This window comes from Lissotriton helveticus, chromosome 9, assembly GCF_964261635.1.
Source record: "Lissotriton helveticus chromosome 9, aLisHel1.1, whole genome shotgun sequence".
Taxonomy (NCBI): domain Eukaryota; kingdom Metazoa; phylum Chordata; class Amphibia; order Caudata; family Salamandridae; genus Lissotriton; species Lissotriton helveticus.
Genome location: NC_136070.1, coordinates 1,072,597,002 through 1,072,612,376, shown reverse-complemented (window position 1 = coordinate 1,072,612,376; position 15,375 = coordinate 1,072,597,002). Strand labels below are relative to the sequence as shown.

Sequence of the window (15,375 nt, the reverse complement as noted above, 5' to 3'; positions counted from 1 at the left end):
GGGGTCCTTATATACAACAGTTCAGTACTTCAGGGTCTCCTCAGTACGCAAAGAGAGAGCGATCTAGGTTGCAGAAGGAGATACAAAAGGGCCTTTGAAAGAAGTGTCCTCAAGTACTAAGGATATGCACCCTGTTGCCACTCCACTGGGCAAACCCAGCAAAACAAACCAGTAAAGTAAAGAACAGAAGCTATGTTCATCTGGGGCAATCAACAAAAACACAAATTATTGTACAATTTAGACTTTTGGAGATGAGTGGGGATAATTCGGATTCTACTGTGGCCTCTTAAAGGTTGAGAGAGGCATGAATTTTAGAAATTAATGATAAACCTGGCATTACTTTTCATGAGACTGGTGGCTTAATGGACTAATGCATCCACGGTAGGGGCCTGTGTTCGACCGCATGCTCACAGGTTCAAATCCTGACAGGTCCTCTCAGCCTTTTATCCTTGTGAGGTTGATAAAATGAGAACCATTGACTTGGGTGACAATAAACTGGTATTCAGGCCCAAGATTGCCTCGGGTGAATGTGTGCTTTACAAATACACGTTATGTTATGTTACAGCCAATGGCAGTCAAATGGCTGATGTTAAATTGTTTGATGGTGTTTTAAAGATCTAATAAAGGATTTATTATTGGGATTCAGTTTTGGTCGCAAGTAGTCAGTTTACAGAATTCACAGAAGGCTACCCCATCAAATATATGGTTCTGAGTTCTGTTTTAACACAAAGATCAGACACAGTTGTGCCCTTGTACCTGAGACCCTGCCTCCAAATTTCTCCTCTTCTACTCTATTGGTCATAGGTGCATTTCTAACGGTGCTCCTTGGCCCTGACCTGCTGTTCCTACTGATCTCTCTGCACTATTTTCCAGAAACGGCTCTGCCACTGTGCCTGAAAACCTGGCTGCGACATTTATTTGTGTAACAACACTGACTCACAGTTACGTCTCTGTCAGTATATCTCTGTCCTGAGTTAGCACGCACTTCTTTCCTACAATGTACACCTACAAATAGCTCTTCCAATTCAACTTTTCCTTCAACACCAACAGATTCTCCCATTATTCCTGCACCAAGATCTCCCTCCATTGAGCTTTTCCAATACTGAGATTGAACACAGCAGTGCAAATGCATTTTAATGATGAGATGTTGCACCGCCTCATATTTCAGAAGTGGGATCAACTTACACTTCAGTCCAGAGCTGCAGCACTTGTTGCTGTTCTGAAAGAGATACAGACTGTTCTACCAATGCACCTGAATCCTAAGCTGTAGCCAGCATTGACGTGTTCAGTACTTAGACCCACACACAGTTTTGAAAGCTTCTTAGGGGCTGCTCTCGACTTTGGTGGTGACACCACCAGCCCGCAGCAACGGCTGTTGGGAGAACTGCCGCATTATTGCATTCCTGCCGGGCTGGTGAATTGGCAGCGCAGACATGGCGGCAGCATGCTGCAGCTCTAGGAAAGAGCATACAGCCAATGCCGGCCATACTGGGGTGCCTCCAGTTGGTTGGGCGCACTGTTTCCTCGCACCATGTCTTGCAAAGGGAAACCGTGTGCACCCCAACATGACGACATCAGAGGCCCCCAGCTTAGCACCAGCCACATCACATAAGGGCATTTTCACTCTAGAGCCATGTGTTATTGGCACATTACCTGCCATTCCACCGATCTTTTCATGGTGGTGTTAGAAACCTTACTCCAGGAAAACCGAAGTTCTCCTCCTGGGCAATGATACCTGATTTTGGTCATCTAGCTGGTGGCCCATGGACATGGGATCCTTACTAGTACCAGTGAGTAAGGTGTGGCATCTAGGGATACATTTTTACAACAGGCTGACCTTTAAAGATCTGATTAATGCCCTGGCCTCATCAGCCTTTTTTGACTGAAAGATGATTAGGAAGATGTGTCCCTTTTATCCCACATGATCTCCCACCCTCCATGTAGGTCCACTCTTTGCCCGCAGCTCCGCTGTGCCGTTTCTTGCCTCCAGACCCCGACCTCCTCCTTGAGAGGTTCGAGGCTGCTGCCCACTCCGCTCCTGCTGCCCGCTCCAACTGGGACCAGACTGCCTGCAACCACCGTAACCTTTATCACCCATTTTTTTCTTAATGTTTCCCTGTTGTACCACTGTTATTGTACCCATCTGTGTCTTGCTCTAATTCCACCACTGTTTTTGTTTTCTCATGCCTGCCTGTTCCTTTTGCCGCTCCTGCCCCTGCGGCCCCTCCCCCCAGAAATTCCCCCGCTCCCGCCTTCCAGCCTCTTCTCCCTCCTACCTCCCCTACTTATTGACGGCCTCTGCGCGGTCAAGCAGCAGACGCACGCAGCGGTTACGCCGCTGGCGCGCCAAAGGCAAGCCTGTCTGCATCCGTATCCGAGCGCACCTAGCACCAGGAACCCTGGGCCTCCCACTACCCATCGCTATGACACCACCACCCTCCTCACACTCAACCCTGAAAAGCTTCGAGAATGCCAACAGGCCGCGCCAATCACGACCCACGGCCAGTTCTCCTGCCTCCACTGCCGCCAGATCCTCATCGCCACCCTGGCCTCCAACACCGCCGACACCCTAAAAAGCATCCTGCTCAATGTACGCTCCATACACAAACACGCCATGGAAGTCTGGAACCTACTCGACTCTCTCTCGCCCGACATCGCCTTCTTCACAGAGATCTGGACCAACACATCCTCTGCCCCCGACATCAGCACCGCCATCCCAGACAGATACAAGATCCAGAGGAAAGACCGCCCCAAAGACCCAGGAGAGGGCCTCGCCATCTCCCAGAAGAGCACCCTCCGCCTCACCACCTCCAGCGAAACCTTCCCCTCTGCCGAACACCTGCACTTCCAGATTCAGACCACCCCCAAAGCCACACTCTGAGGAACCCTCATCTACAGACCCCCCAAATACCCTTCGCCACCACAATCACCGACTTCATCGCAATCCATGCCATCGCCTCAACAAACCACATACTCATTGGAGACTTTAACTTCCACCTCGAAAACCCCAACTCCACTATTCTTTGTGACAACCTCACCAGCATCGGGCTTAAACAACTCATCAACACACCAACCCACAGAGCAGGACACACCCTCCACCCCATCTTCGCGGCAGGAAACAGCGTCCAATTCAGCCACACAACGCAGCCACCATGGACCGACCACCACTGCGTACACGTCACCATCAACAAACCCAAGGCACCCAAACCACCCCCAAGCCCACCACGAAGGAACTGGAGCAAGGTTACAGACGTGCAACTTAACTCCACCCTCACCCGAGACAACCACACCTGGGCACCCGACGCAAACAGCGCAGCCTGAGAACTCAACACCTGGATCTCAAACTGCGCAGACGAGCTCGCACCGCTACGCAACCCCGACAGACAACTCCCCAGGAAAGCCTCCTAATTCACCACCGCTCTCCAAAAAGTCAGACGCACCTGCAGACGCCTGGAGAAGAACTGGATAAACACCGGGACAACTGAAAACCACACCACCTACAAGGACGCCATGACGGACTACCACAACCAGATCAGAGCTACCAAGAGGAACTTCATCCACAACAAAATCCTGGCAAACTCCACCAACTCCAAGGAACTTTTCAGTGTCATTCAAGAACTCACCAACTGTAATATGATGCTCAGCCATTATGAATTTGTTTTAGAATGTTGGATTTAGAATGTTAAAAAGGAAAGCTGTAGTCAGTTGCTGAAACGGCCCAGCACCATACAGGCTGCTCCTGGTGGGGCTCTTCCTCATATAACTTATCTCCTAAATAAACCTTCCTGAAAATATCTCGACTGAAGAAACTTCATTTGATAACAATTGGCGACGAAGATGGGAAAATTGCAATAAAATTAAGTTATATGATATGATATTGTAAAGTAAGGATCCTGCCATTAGAGAACCCACTGGAAAGTGTTACTGAGGCAAGTAATTTGCTTGATAGGAACAAGCTAGTGCAATTATGGAGCCTTGGAATTAGATGGAGCCCAAACATATTTTCATCCTCCCTTACTTTTTTCACAATCTAAACCAATCATAGGCCTAAACAATTTCTACTCTAGAAATGACTGGCAAGCCAGAGAAGTCTTTTTAGAAGGTTCAGTCTTGTGAGAAATAAACTAAAACATTCCAGGATCTAAATCGACACCATTGTAACTGAGGATTCTGTGCAGATATAAGAGGCCCTCAGTTTGTGAAGTGTGACTTCAGAAACCACGTAAACTTTTTATTCTGTTGCCTGCAAGAAACTATGAAAAGCAATGTGCATTTGTCTTCAACAAGAAATTAATTTCCACAGAAATGCCTGTAGAAGGTCCTCAAAATCCTGCAACATTATTTCTGAAAAGCATGTAAGTACAGCATCACATTTAGGATCTGTGATAAGCATCACAATCCTAAATGGAATGCACCTTGAAGAAGAATCTTGGTATTTCAGACCTCTCAAGCACATTAATGTAACATCTCTCACTGCCTCATGGATCAGAAGACCAGCTGGTACTGGAACATGATGTTGCCAGAAAACGTCTTCAGATGTGGAATGCTGAGTTTGCTCCTTAATGCTGAGAATAGAACACAGATAGGTCATTTTGTCATCAAGTATGTAATAAAATCCAGACATCATAAACAGAGTTACTGTAATTACATAAAGCTTGTTAAGAAAACGCAGACTAGGGAAGTGAGAGAGACACAAGCTGTATGATTTCCTTAACCTACACTACAGGTAATTAAATTACACTGAGTGTGCCATATCACTCTATACTTAGAGTATATGTTCCTAGCACAGATATGTATTAAAACATGAATAATTAAAGACAATAAGCTTATGATGGTGAGTTGTCATTTATCAAGGCAAGTCAATGGTGTTCAATTTACCTTGTGATGGAGAATGAAAACCATAAAATAGTCGGGAGATTGGCATTTGAGAACTTTCTGAAACAATCAGAACTGTCAGGTTTTCAACGTGTTTTTTTTGTTTTGTTTTTTGTATGAAGATCATGTTGATGTTAGCCTTAGGCCCTTCAGCATTACCTGTAGCATTGCATACAGAATTTAGCCGGTTTAACTCGCCGCCCAATATTATCAACAATATCCTGCAACATTTGTTGGGGGGGAAACTCATCTTTGAAAATTATTGCTATTTAGATTTACTCTATGTAGTTTTATGTGGACATCTAGAAACTCCGTCCCGGATCTGGCCCATGTTGGACTATTATGTTTCATATTTGTTTTATTGAGCAATAACACACAGATATAATAATCCAACAGAGAGGCAAAATGTTTGTCTGACCCTCAATCGAAGAATTCAAGTGATGCGATCCCAGTGCCTAAAACTGCATGTTACTATTTGAAGTTAAAAAGAAAAAGCTTGCCAGCCTCAATACCCTGAATTGCGACTATGCCTGTAAAGGCTGCTATACCTGTCTCAAAAAATGAGTGTCCGTTTTCTTAAGTATTTTAAAGTATAAGTGAATCATAAATCATAGTTGTCCAAACAGCCACAGGAACAATGGTAGAAAAGAAATTTTAATGAGATTCATTCTTTGAAGAGGCAATAGCAGATTATGCCACTTAAGGAATTAACGAGGACTGTGACTCCTGTCAGAGGATGAAACCAAAGTCTTTGAGGGAGCTTCGCATGAAATTACTGGCCGCACTGATGTCCGGTCCGCATCCCTTCCGTCGCCGCTCTTCCTCTCAGGATTGGGCTAGTTCCCGAGGTGGCTCCTGCAACCTCTGTGCAACAACAGTTAAGCTTAAGCACAGGCATGGCTTACGGAGATCTTCTTCTAATGTCAATGCTGCTGCTGCCCATTCCTCTCGCACTGTGCCGGGTAAGGGCGAACGCCAACCTCATCCGGGTGTTGGGGCAATGCATGCCCAAATGGAGGCTTATTCTAAGGCACTCCAGGCTTGTTCTGAGTCTCCCCCTCTCCTGGTGGGCCTTTGGGTCCTACAGAGGTAGCAGGCACTCATGCCGGGTCTTCGTCTGCGGACGTTTCCCTGGCACCGCTGTGTGCGTCGATTCCGGAGCCAGGGCCTAGAGCACAGCCCTCCCGTCAGTCAGCGCATAGCCCTGTGTGGATTACTGCGCCGACGTCTGAGGCGGCGCCAGCGACGCTGGTGTTGACGACGGGTCCTATGCCAGGCTCGATGCCGCGTCCGGCACCTCGTGCTCCCCCAGGAAGCTGGCAGTGGGTTCAACGTCGTTCGGCGTCCCGGTTGAGTCCTCTGTGGAGACCGTTGACATCCAGGCGACTCCCATGCGGCGTCGATCTCTGGTACTGGCGTCGATTCCTATTCCTTTGATGGTTGCTCCTCCCGACTCCTCGGGCGCCGATAAGTCTCCAATGTGGCATCCGTCGATGCCGGTAATGCCATTTACGCCTCCTCATTTGCAACCTGATGCTTCCATGGACACCCGAGATCAAGGAGCCAGATTGCAAGTACCCTGTGTTGCCTGGCCTTCGAGTCAATCTCCGGCTCCTCCACTCCTCATGTCTAGTGGCAGGCTTAGCCTTCAACCGTCTCCTACTGACGGTTTGTTGTCACCTACACAGATGGCGACTGAATCTAGTGCTGCCTTCGCGCGTGCTATTCAGGGGGCGGCTGCTGTACTCAGCTTTCAGCCTCCAATGGTGCCTCTACTTTTCTATCCTTTATTGGAGCTGCTCCATTGGGGCCTATCGAAGTAGAACGTTTGCTGTCCTTTGGGGAATCTCTACTTGACGTTCTGCTTGGCACATGGTCAAGACCCTCTTCGCGTACCCTGTTGATCGTGCTATTGCTCGTAGGCACAGCCCTGCTCCGGGTGATCCTCTTTGCCCGTCTCTTCACCCAACAGCTCAAGGCCTAGTTGTTCAGGCGGCTTTTAATTTACAGTTGTCACCCACATTGCCATTGTTACCTCCCACCAGGGAGTCTCGGTGGCTGGATGATTGTGGTCGCCGCCTTTTCGCCTCTGCCAGCGCAGGCATCCGGGCGTTAAATACTGCCTGTGTATTTGCACGCGCATCCTCAGCTCTTTGAGACTCGGTTGCTAATCTTCTCCCTTAAATTCCGGAAGGGCCACAAACAGAATTGCTTCACCTTCTGCTGCATGGCAGAAGCATGGCTCCTTACGCCGCCATGCTTAGCTGTGCGACAGTCGCTTCCCAGATCATATTCGGGATGCCCTCAGAGATCTGTCATTTAATGGGGTGGATCTTTTTTACCGCCACGCAGATTCGGCGGTCTCCCATCTCTTGTCCGGCCTGCAGTAAATCTTGGTGCCATGTTCTATGCCTCCTTTTACGGCACCCATCCTGATGCACTGTTTTGTTATGGTGCCAGTTACTGTTCATGGCTGGTTAGCCATTTCTATGTTCGTTCAGTATAGCCGTTCGGCTGCTACTCTTGTTTTTTTCAGTCCTCTGATTGTGTGCTTAACCCCAGAGGATAACCCTACAGGGGATTAGCCTTACCCTATGTGGGGTATTTGCTGGCATTAGGTTCTGCCTTTGCCTTGGTACACTCCTGTGGAGTCTCCTCGCGTACATCCTGCTGGGAACCGCTTCTTTATTCCTACAGTGATCCTTGTATGGTATTGCTTATTGCATGTCTGGGTTTTTCCGTCTGCGGTGCATTGGACCCTGGCTTAGGTTCCATGCCGTGAAATGTCTATCTCGCACACCAGGCGAGATACCTTGTGGTTGCAGTTTTTCACAACTGACACCCTATTGCCGCTGTGCGGTTTACTTATTGTTCTTCTTGATGCAACTCAGATGTATGGCCCCTTCAGGGTTTGTCCTCCAAGGCAGCGATTCGATTCAGCAAATGTTCTCTGCTACGCGTGGTCATGACCTCCTTCTGACCACTTATCACTACTACTACTACTACACCGGTTTCCATATTCCCTGCTGTTTCTGTACGGGAGTTTCCACGCTTTACTTGAGTTCATGCTGTTCACTCTCAAAGGGGCGTGTTTTCCTTTTCTTGGGGTCCGGGACCTTTACATTTGTCCTCACCTTTTCCTCTATCGAAACAGGTTCTTTCACCCACTCTTGCAGGGGACTGTTGTTCCTCTCTGGCAAGGGGCCTGGATTACGTACTGTCCTGGACATTGTCCTACCCAGTTTCCACATTTCTGCAAGTAATCCCAACGTTTGTTCCTCCGGCTCTGTATCTGCTCTGTGTTCTTACCAGGTGGATTCGTACAGGCTCTTTCCTTCATGCGGTGTCCGTGGTTCTTGACCCGCTCTGCTTGTACCACCAGCTCTTATGTGGTGTCCGGCTTGCTGGTGCCCTTTTTGGGCAGTTGCCTTCTTGCTGTTGTGCACCTTTGAGCTGCTCACTCTACCCTTCAGGAGGTATTTGCTTACTTTGTGTGGCTCAAGCGCCCACACAGAATGCTTAGATAACTTCCGGTATGCTTAAGTACCTTCCGATATTCCCTCTTTTTTGTTGACGTTCAACTGCACGTCTTCGGCCCTTCACATGTTGTCACAAACCGCATAAGTTCTGGCGTATCATGTGGTTTAGTACTACCGGCATCTTGTGGCCGTGGATTGGCATCCTGCAAATACTGTCACTTGTGTCTTGCTGGTACCGGTTTCAACAGGGTTCCTTTTCACTGTTGTACATATTGGGCTGGTGTGCGAGGACTCTTGTCATACCAGTTATTGTCTCTCGAGGCTTTGCTGCAGTCTCTACCAGCATGCATCCGGCAGATCTCTCAAACCCTTGGTTCAGCTCTACTTCTTGCGAAATCATAACCTTACCGTTTACCCCAGCATATCTAGTATATGGTTTCTTCTCCATGCTGGCCTTTTCTGGGTAAGGGTCAGCCTCTTGCCACTGCTCCCCCACGTGCCTTTGCATGTATAGGTTCCTCAGGGATTTTTCCACTGTTTTGCTTGGTCGACCGGAAATGGCTTTTGCTTTCTGTCGCCACCTCCGATCCTGTGGATCCTTCAAACCCTGGGTTGGTTCATCCCCTTTTTTGAAGTTGTGAACTCTCACTTTGCCATGGGTATTCTGGCTCTGTGCTTTCATTCTCTCAACCCGGTATACAAAAAGGGGTTTTCGTGATGCTATTGACTGCTTCTGGTGCCTTTGCCTCCCATTGCTTTTTGCTCTCTTTAGAGCTTCATGGTCTAGTGGTTAACAGCGCTAACATTACTGTCCTCGTTGTGGTTCGTCCCAAAGGTTGACGGTGCTGTAAGTCACCTTATGGACGACTAAGTTCTTTCGGGAACTTGGTGGGGCTCCGTCACAGACCCGCCTCCTTCATGGGTATGGCTTTGGTATCTATTCTAAGTTAAGGAATCTGTAGCTGGATGTCTCTATCAGATGAACAAGTTACTTACCTTTGGTAACGATGTATCTGGTAGAGACATAGTCTAGCCGCAGATTCCTTAACGCCCGCCCATCCTCCCCGTTCTGCGAGGACCTTTTCAGGTTGTGGCTTTCTATCCTCGCCTCCCTTAGGGTGGATTGCCATTTTGCAAGGTGATATTCTCTCACTTCAACACAGACTGCTTTGTTCTGTTTCTCTACCTTAGGCGGTATGTTAATAGCTCAAGTGTTCCTGCCAGCCTTTGGCCTGGATTTTAGGGTGTGAAATCTATTCACGCTTTTTCCCACCATCCCGTTCTCCCCTTCTACATTGCCTTGTGGTCTTTGTCACACCTACGGCTTTTTCCTTCAGTCTATTGGCTCTGTACATTTATGAGTCTTTTCGTTGGGGTTACGACGTCTCTTTCTGGTGACATCTTGTGGTGTACTCTCCTTAATCTTGTGTTCCGGACTTGTTCCCCTTCACGGTTTCACTTTCTGGATGCAGACATTTTAACCTGTGCCAGACTGTTTTTTTCCACATCCTTGTCTCCCTTTCACATATATTGAGCCTTTGCTCATGCAGGATGGCTTTTCAGAGCACTGCTCTGTCTCGCCTGTCAATGTCTTCAATTTTTTCGTCACTTTTGCACACTGTTTCCATATTCTCACATTTTTTTATTTTGTTGATGGCTCCGCGTTCTGACACGGAAAGGTTTCTCCGACGAAAACTGACGTCAGCGCGCCGGGAGGGGCATATATGGCTCCGCTGACATAATGTCCGTAGACGACGTCAGGGCGGAGCTGGGCGGTGCCGACCCCGGCGCGCAGAGGTGCTGCTGCGGAAAATTTTCCGGATCCAGTCTGACGCCTGGGGATATTACAAGTTAAGGAATCTGCGGCTAGACTGTCTCTACCAGATACAACGTTACAGAAGGTAAGTAACTTGTTTGTTAGATACGAGCATGAATATGGTGCTGTCTGACTTTCAAATCTTCATCAATAGGACGATGCCCAGGATTTGCCTGATTGTACTGAGTAATCTGAATTTTGCTGATCTGCTACATGAACATACCCCACATTCCTCTGCTAATGCTTTAATAGTGGATGGTGGTTTAGGGTATGACTAGAAGGATGGATGGAAGGGTCATTCAAATAGGCAAGTGCTTTCTCTGTCCTGTCTATATGAACAGTTAAGAATTTCTGATTAATGCATATGGCTGCAGCCAGTCACTGATATGGGCCCTTAACTCCATAAAAAAATACATACCCTGTGGCAATTAACATATTCAAATGTGTTCCACGAAAATAATTTTCATCGTACCTAATCAAACCCATTTTTGGCGTTTAGGAAGATATCAGCCTATGGAGCCTTGTGTGTCTGTGCAAAATCCAGCAGATCAATCTTCAGATTTGCATGGTCTGCAGTACTCCTAACCCAGAAAAAAAGGTTTGCTGTTGTGAGACTAGTACAGTGAGAATAAAGTTAATTTGATAGGCAGAATTTTAGCCGCATTCCACCAACTATGCATCATATTGACTAAGCTCATTCCATTGTGGAATACCACAGCAAAATACTGGCTAGAAGATCATTAAATTGCTGACAATCTGTTTTCCCCAGCTACTTTATTATTGGGAATCTGCTCACAAGCTTTGACAAAGGTTTAAACGAGTCTGTTGGCAGTTTCAAGGTGGTAAACTAATCAATATATTTATGTAAAGTTGGTCCTAACAGAGTACCAGTAAGTATTGCCTTTTCGGAAACTCGCATAGAGCTGTGAAAGTAGATCAAGAATTACTGAGGGATCTGTTAGTGCTAATGGGTCTTATCTTTTATGACATCAATTTTCTCCTGCCACTGTCTTTATTGTGACATAAGTACTAGCTTTAACCTGAGGGTTTTCTCTGTTCATTTGCAGTTGTAGCACATACATGTTGGTTATTCCAGGGACTGTTGTAAATTAGCCAAACCTCTGCTGGAATACTTTTAATTCTGTCTAATATCAACACTGAAGCTCATTTGTACTAGTAGAGTATGGGGATGATGCGCTCTTTTTACATTCTTTGGAAATTCCTGCAGATTCAATTGCTCAATTAGAGTGTGCTGTACATTCATGAAGAAAACATTTACACATAAACTCCTAACAGTGGCTCTTAGGGCATTTGACTGCCGACATTTATCTATCCATATCAAAGCACAGAAATGTTCACTCTGACGTAAAAGATGATGATCATCCAGAAGCAGGTGTGAGGCTTTGAGCTTGTGCTTGAAAGCTGGAGAATGATAATAGCATGGCCATGTTTGGGTAGTTGTGACCAGAACACTGCGTGACAATTGAGCTGGAAATAATAAAGTAAGTGATGTTGTAGGTAGGCGTTTTAGGGGTGAGAGAAGTATATAAGTTTCCACTTACCTGGGTTAAATAGCCATCAAGGCAAGGAGCGGCGGTCGCTTCTTGGCCTAGCTAGCTCCCAAATTCTAGAACAACCTCCCTGAGGACCTCAGAATGAACCAGTCTGAATCTAGCTTTAAGAAACGCCTAAAAACCCATCTTTTTTCAGAAACCTACCTTGAAGCATATTGGAGCTATCTGGCAGATGTGTTGTCTTCAGCATTGGGAGGCCCGTTGGGTGAGCAGAAACTTAAAAATGTGCATTCCGTATGGCACTGGGTGATAGCCCAGTGGGTCCCTGCATACCTGGATATCTAGATTAGTTGACTAAATATGATTATTGCCACCACTCCATTACGAATTGCCCGGGAGGCGCGTCAAACTTCCTTGCTCCACACTGGTTTTGTAATATCCTTTGCTGATACGGAGCGTGGGTTTCCTGGAGCCATGATATGTCCGCCTTGACAGTTTTGAGGCACAAAATGACATGCTAGTATTTGTGTGGCTTGAGTTGCAAATTTGTCCCATAAGTACACATATTAACTGAGTGCCATGATAGAGGTTTCTGAAACTCCAGTTTTGTTTTGTGTTTTCTCTGAATCCCTTAATTCTATCACTCATGACCTCGTAAAAGCAAACATTTTAGTAGGAGTGTAGAATAAGATGTGCTCCTATGCTTGCAGTACTCAATGTCTCTTCCATCATATCCTCCTCCCCACAAACTACACTCTCCCTTTGCTTCTAAACCCCCATCCACGTGTCACTCTTCTCCCCAAAGTCCACAAGCTCCCTTCATCATCCCAATTCCTTTCAAATATGCACACTCGTCCACCCACGCCCCCACTTATTCTGCTAAGACCGAATAACATTTCTAAAGTGCATTGTTAATCAAAGTACTTCCTGACGCTGAAGGATAAGACTGAAGAAGAACCTGAAAAGAAATTAGGTGGTAAGAGGAATCGGCCAGGCTTTAAGCTTGCTGAACGGAAGATGGTTAGACATTAGTTGCAATGAAGAGCATTCCACCACCAAGAAAGGAAAAACATTGACTCAACGGTGGTAGTTATCCTAATGCAAAAGATATGTAAGTGTTAGTCTACAGTTGACAGTATGGAGGCAGATGTACCCACCTTGACTAGGGAGTGTTTGGCAGTAGGAAGCCAATGCAAATTCAGAAGGTGAGGAATAATAGAAGTGCCAGCAGGGAGTCTAAGGATAAACTGAGTTGCTCTGTTTTAATTCTATGGAGGCAAGCAATCACATCGGAAGGAATAAAGGTCCACATGGAGAACATCTGCATACTCCAGGCCGAAGATCACATACGGTTACACTATGGTTTTGTGGCTTTCAAGAGGAAGGAAATACATTACTTTAGGGAGCATCTTGATGTCAAAGAAGCGAGTGGAGAAATGAGGGACTGCTTGAAAATAAACACTAATTTGATTGATGATTTGAATGCAATTGGTGGTAGGCCCAACTTACAGGTCAAACCAATAGATGGCCAGACAGTGTTGGAACAACCACAGATAAATAACTATTTTATACATATTTCGTTTCAGAGAATCGAATTTCAAGAAAGAAAGTTGGATTGGGTAATGCATAAGTCATCATCAAGGAAAAGGACTTGAATGTTATCAGTGTTTGCTTCTAGGGAAAGGCAATTTCATAAATAAGAAAGGGTCAAAGGACAGGGAGTGCTGCAAAGGTAGAAAAGCGTAGGTCTACGGGAAGAGCCATGTGGTACATGTCAGGTGAGAGGTTTAAATGTAGAGCAAAAGGGAGGATTGTGAACAACTTTACATCTGGCAGGCATAAAAAAAACTACTTGAGTGAGGTCAAGTGTTTATTGCACGTACCTACATGACCAAGGCAGCTAATGCAAATAGGGTGGTTGATGGTATTTCATAAGGAAGTGAATAAACGGTTTTGTTACTTTATTTAAGTAATACTTGTCAAGTTGTAGCCAAATTGTAACATTAACCTGTAATAATACCCAGATTGCCATGCAGATGCCCCACAACAGAGCGGAATGCACTCACAGAATTCAGGTATAAAAAGCCATAGACACCCCATCAGACACTGTCAACAAGTCAGACCTAGTGCCATGCATAGTCTATATCCAGATTGAACAGGGTGGAGATGTTAGTATTTATTTGGAGTTATATATAGCGCTTGCAAGACCCGGAGGTGTCAGAGCGCTTTACAGCATACATAAAAGTGAAAAACATAAGCAATAAAGTACAGTGAGAGTCACGAGGATATTGGGTACCAAGAGTAACAAAGTCATTGTCCGGAAGCATAGAGGTGGCGGTTGAGGAGAAATTCCTTAGTTGCCTCTTGAAGATCGTGAAAGAGGGATTCGTCCTGATGTGAGTAGGGAGAGAGTCCCAGATTGTTTGGGCATTCCCAGAGAAAGAGCAGGAGAGGGCTTTTTGTTTGTCTTTTTGGGGGGATTAAGAGGAGTGAGTTGGAGCCTCTGAGGTTTCTTATTTGTCCAGCTTTTGTGAGTTTGGCAGCGAGGTAATCCGGTTTGCCTGTGTGCAAGGCTTTGTGTGAGGCTGGCCGTTTTGTAGGTGCAGCGTGCTTCGATGGGTAGCCATTTTAGGGCCTGTAGAGTAGGGGTGATGTGGTCAAATTTCCTAGTCCCTGAGACCATTCTTGCTGCGGCGTTGAGGGTGGCTCTCAAGGGGGCTGTGTGTGTTCTAGCTGACCCGCTTAGAGTGGCATTACCATAGTCGAGTCTGGAAAGAACTAGAGATTTTTAGAATTAATTCTATTCTGTATCCAGGGTTTTATGTAAGCGTGCCATTGGGGGAACTCAGTTATGGTCATGTTCACTCATAATGGGTCCAGTTTCAGCAAGTTTGAATTGCATATGTAGTTTGGAGGAGAGTGCACTGCTTTTCTTTTTACGTAGAAATCTTGGCTTCACTCTACACGCTGTAAGTGATTTTTATCTAACTCCGAGATCTTATAAAAGAAAGAATTACCTTTGAAGTTGTTATCCTCCAAGTCCTCGGAATCAGCAGTCTGATGAGACAAGGCCACCTCCTGATCTAACCGAACCCAGAAGGCTATTATAGCCTGGGTCCAGGAAGGATCAAGCAAGGGCAGAATGATAAAATAATAAACAGGAAGGAAAGGAAGGGAACAGCAGGGAGGGAGAACTGTAACGACAAAAAGAGAAAAGAATAAATGTCTCGGTTCTGGATTGGGGTCTAGATACTACAATGCTTAGTAAGACTTTGTATCCTATACCTGTAACAAAACTAAAGCTAGGCCCTGAAGATACGTCTCTTCCCAAACTATATGATTCTGGGTATAGGTCTGAAGCGTATGTGTGTTCCACCTGTAATGAAACAGCATATAAAGGCTTAGAGTGGAACCAACTTTCCTGACAATAATGTAAGTAATTGGTTAAGTACATACCATGCTTAGATTGATGGTAGCCCTGAACGTGATTCCCAATAGTGGATCGAGTTTATACTGAAACAGTATTCATGAAGAAGCAAAACAATAGAACGGGTTACGTCACCCTTAAATGAATAACGATAGTACCTGAATTGGTCTTCAGATCTGTCTTCCGAAGAAATGGCACCCCCTGCACGAGCCGGTGCAAGAAGGCTCAGCCAACAGGGGCGCTTGAAAGAGAAGATGACCAGCT

General features: G+C 46.1%; 1 protein-coding gene across 1 annotated transcript in view; it reads left to right on the top strand.

Annotated features, from left to right (window-relative positions):
* NUP210 (nucleoporin 210) overlaps positions 1 to 15,375 on the top strand; it is a 524,741-nt gene that overhangs the window by 498,504 nt on the left and 10,862 nt on the right. The window lies entirely within an intron of this gene.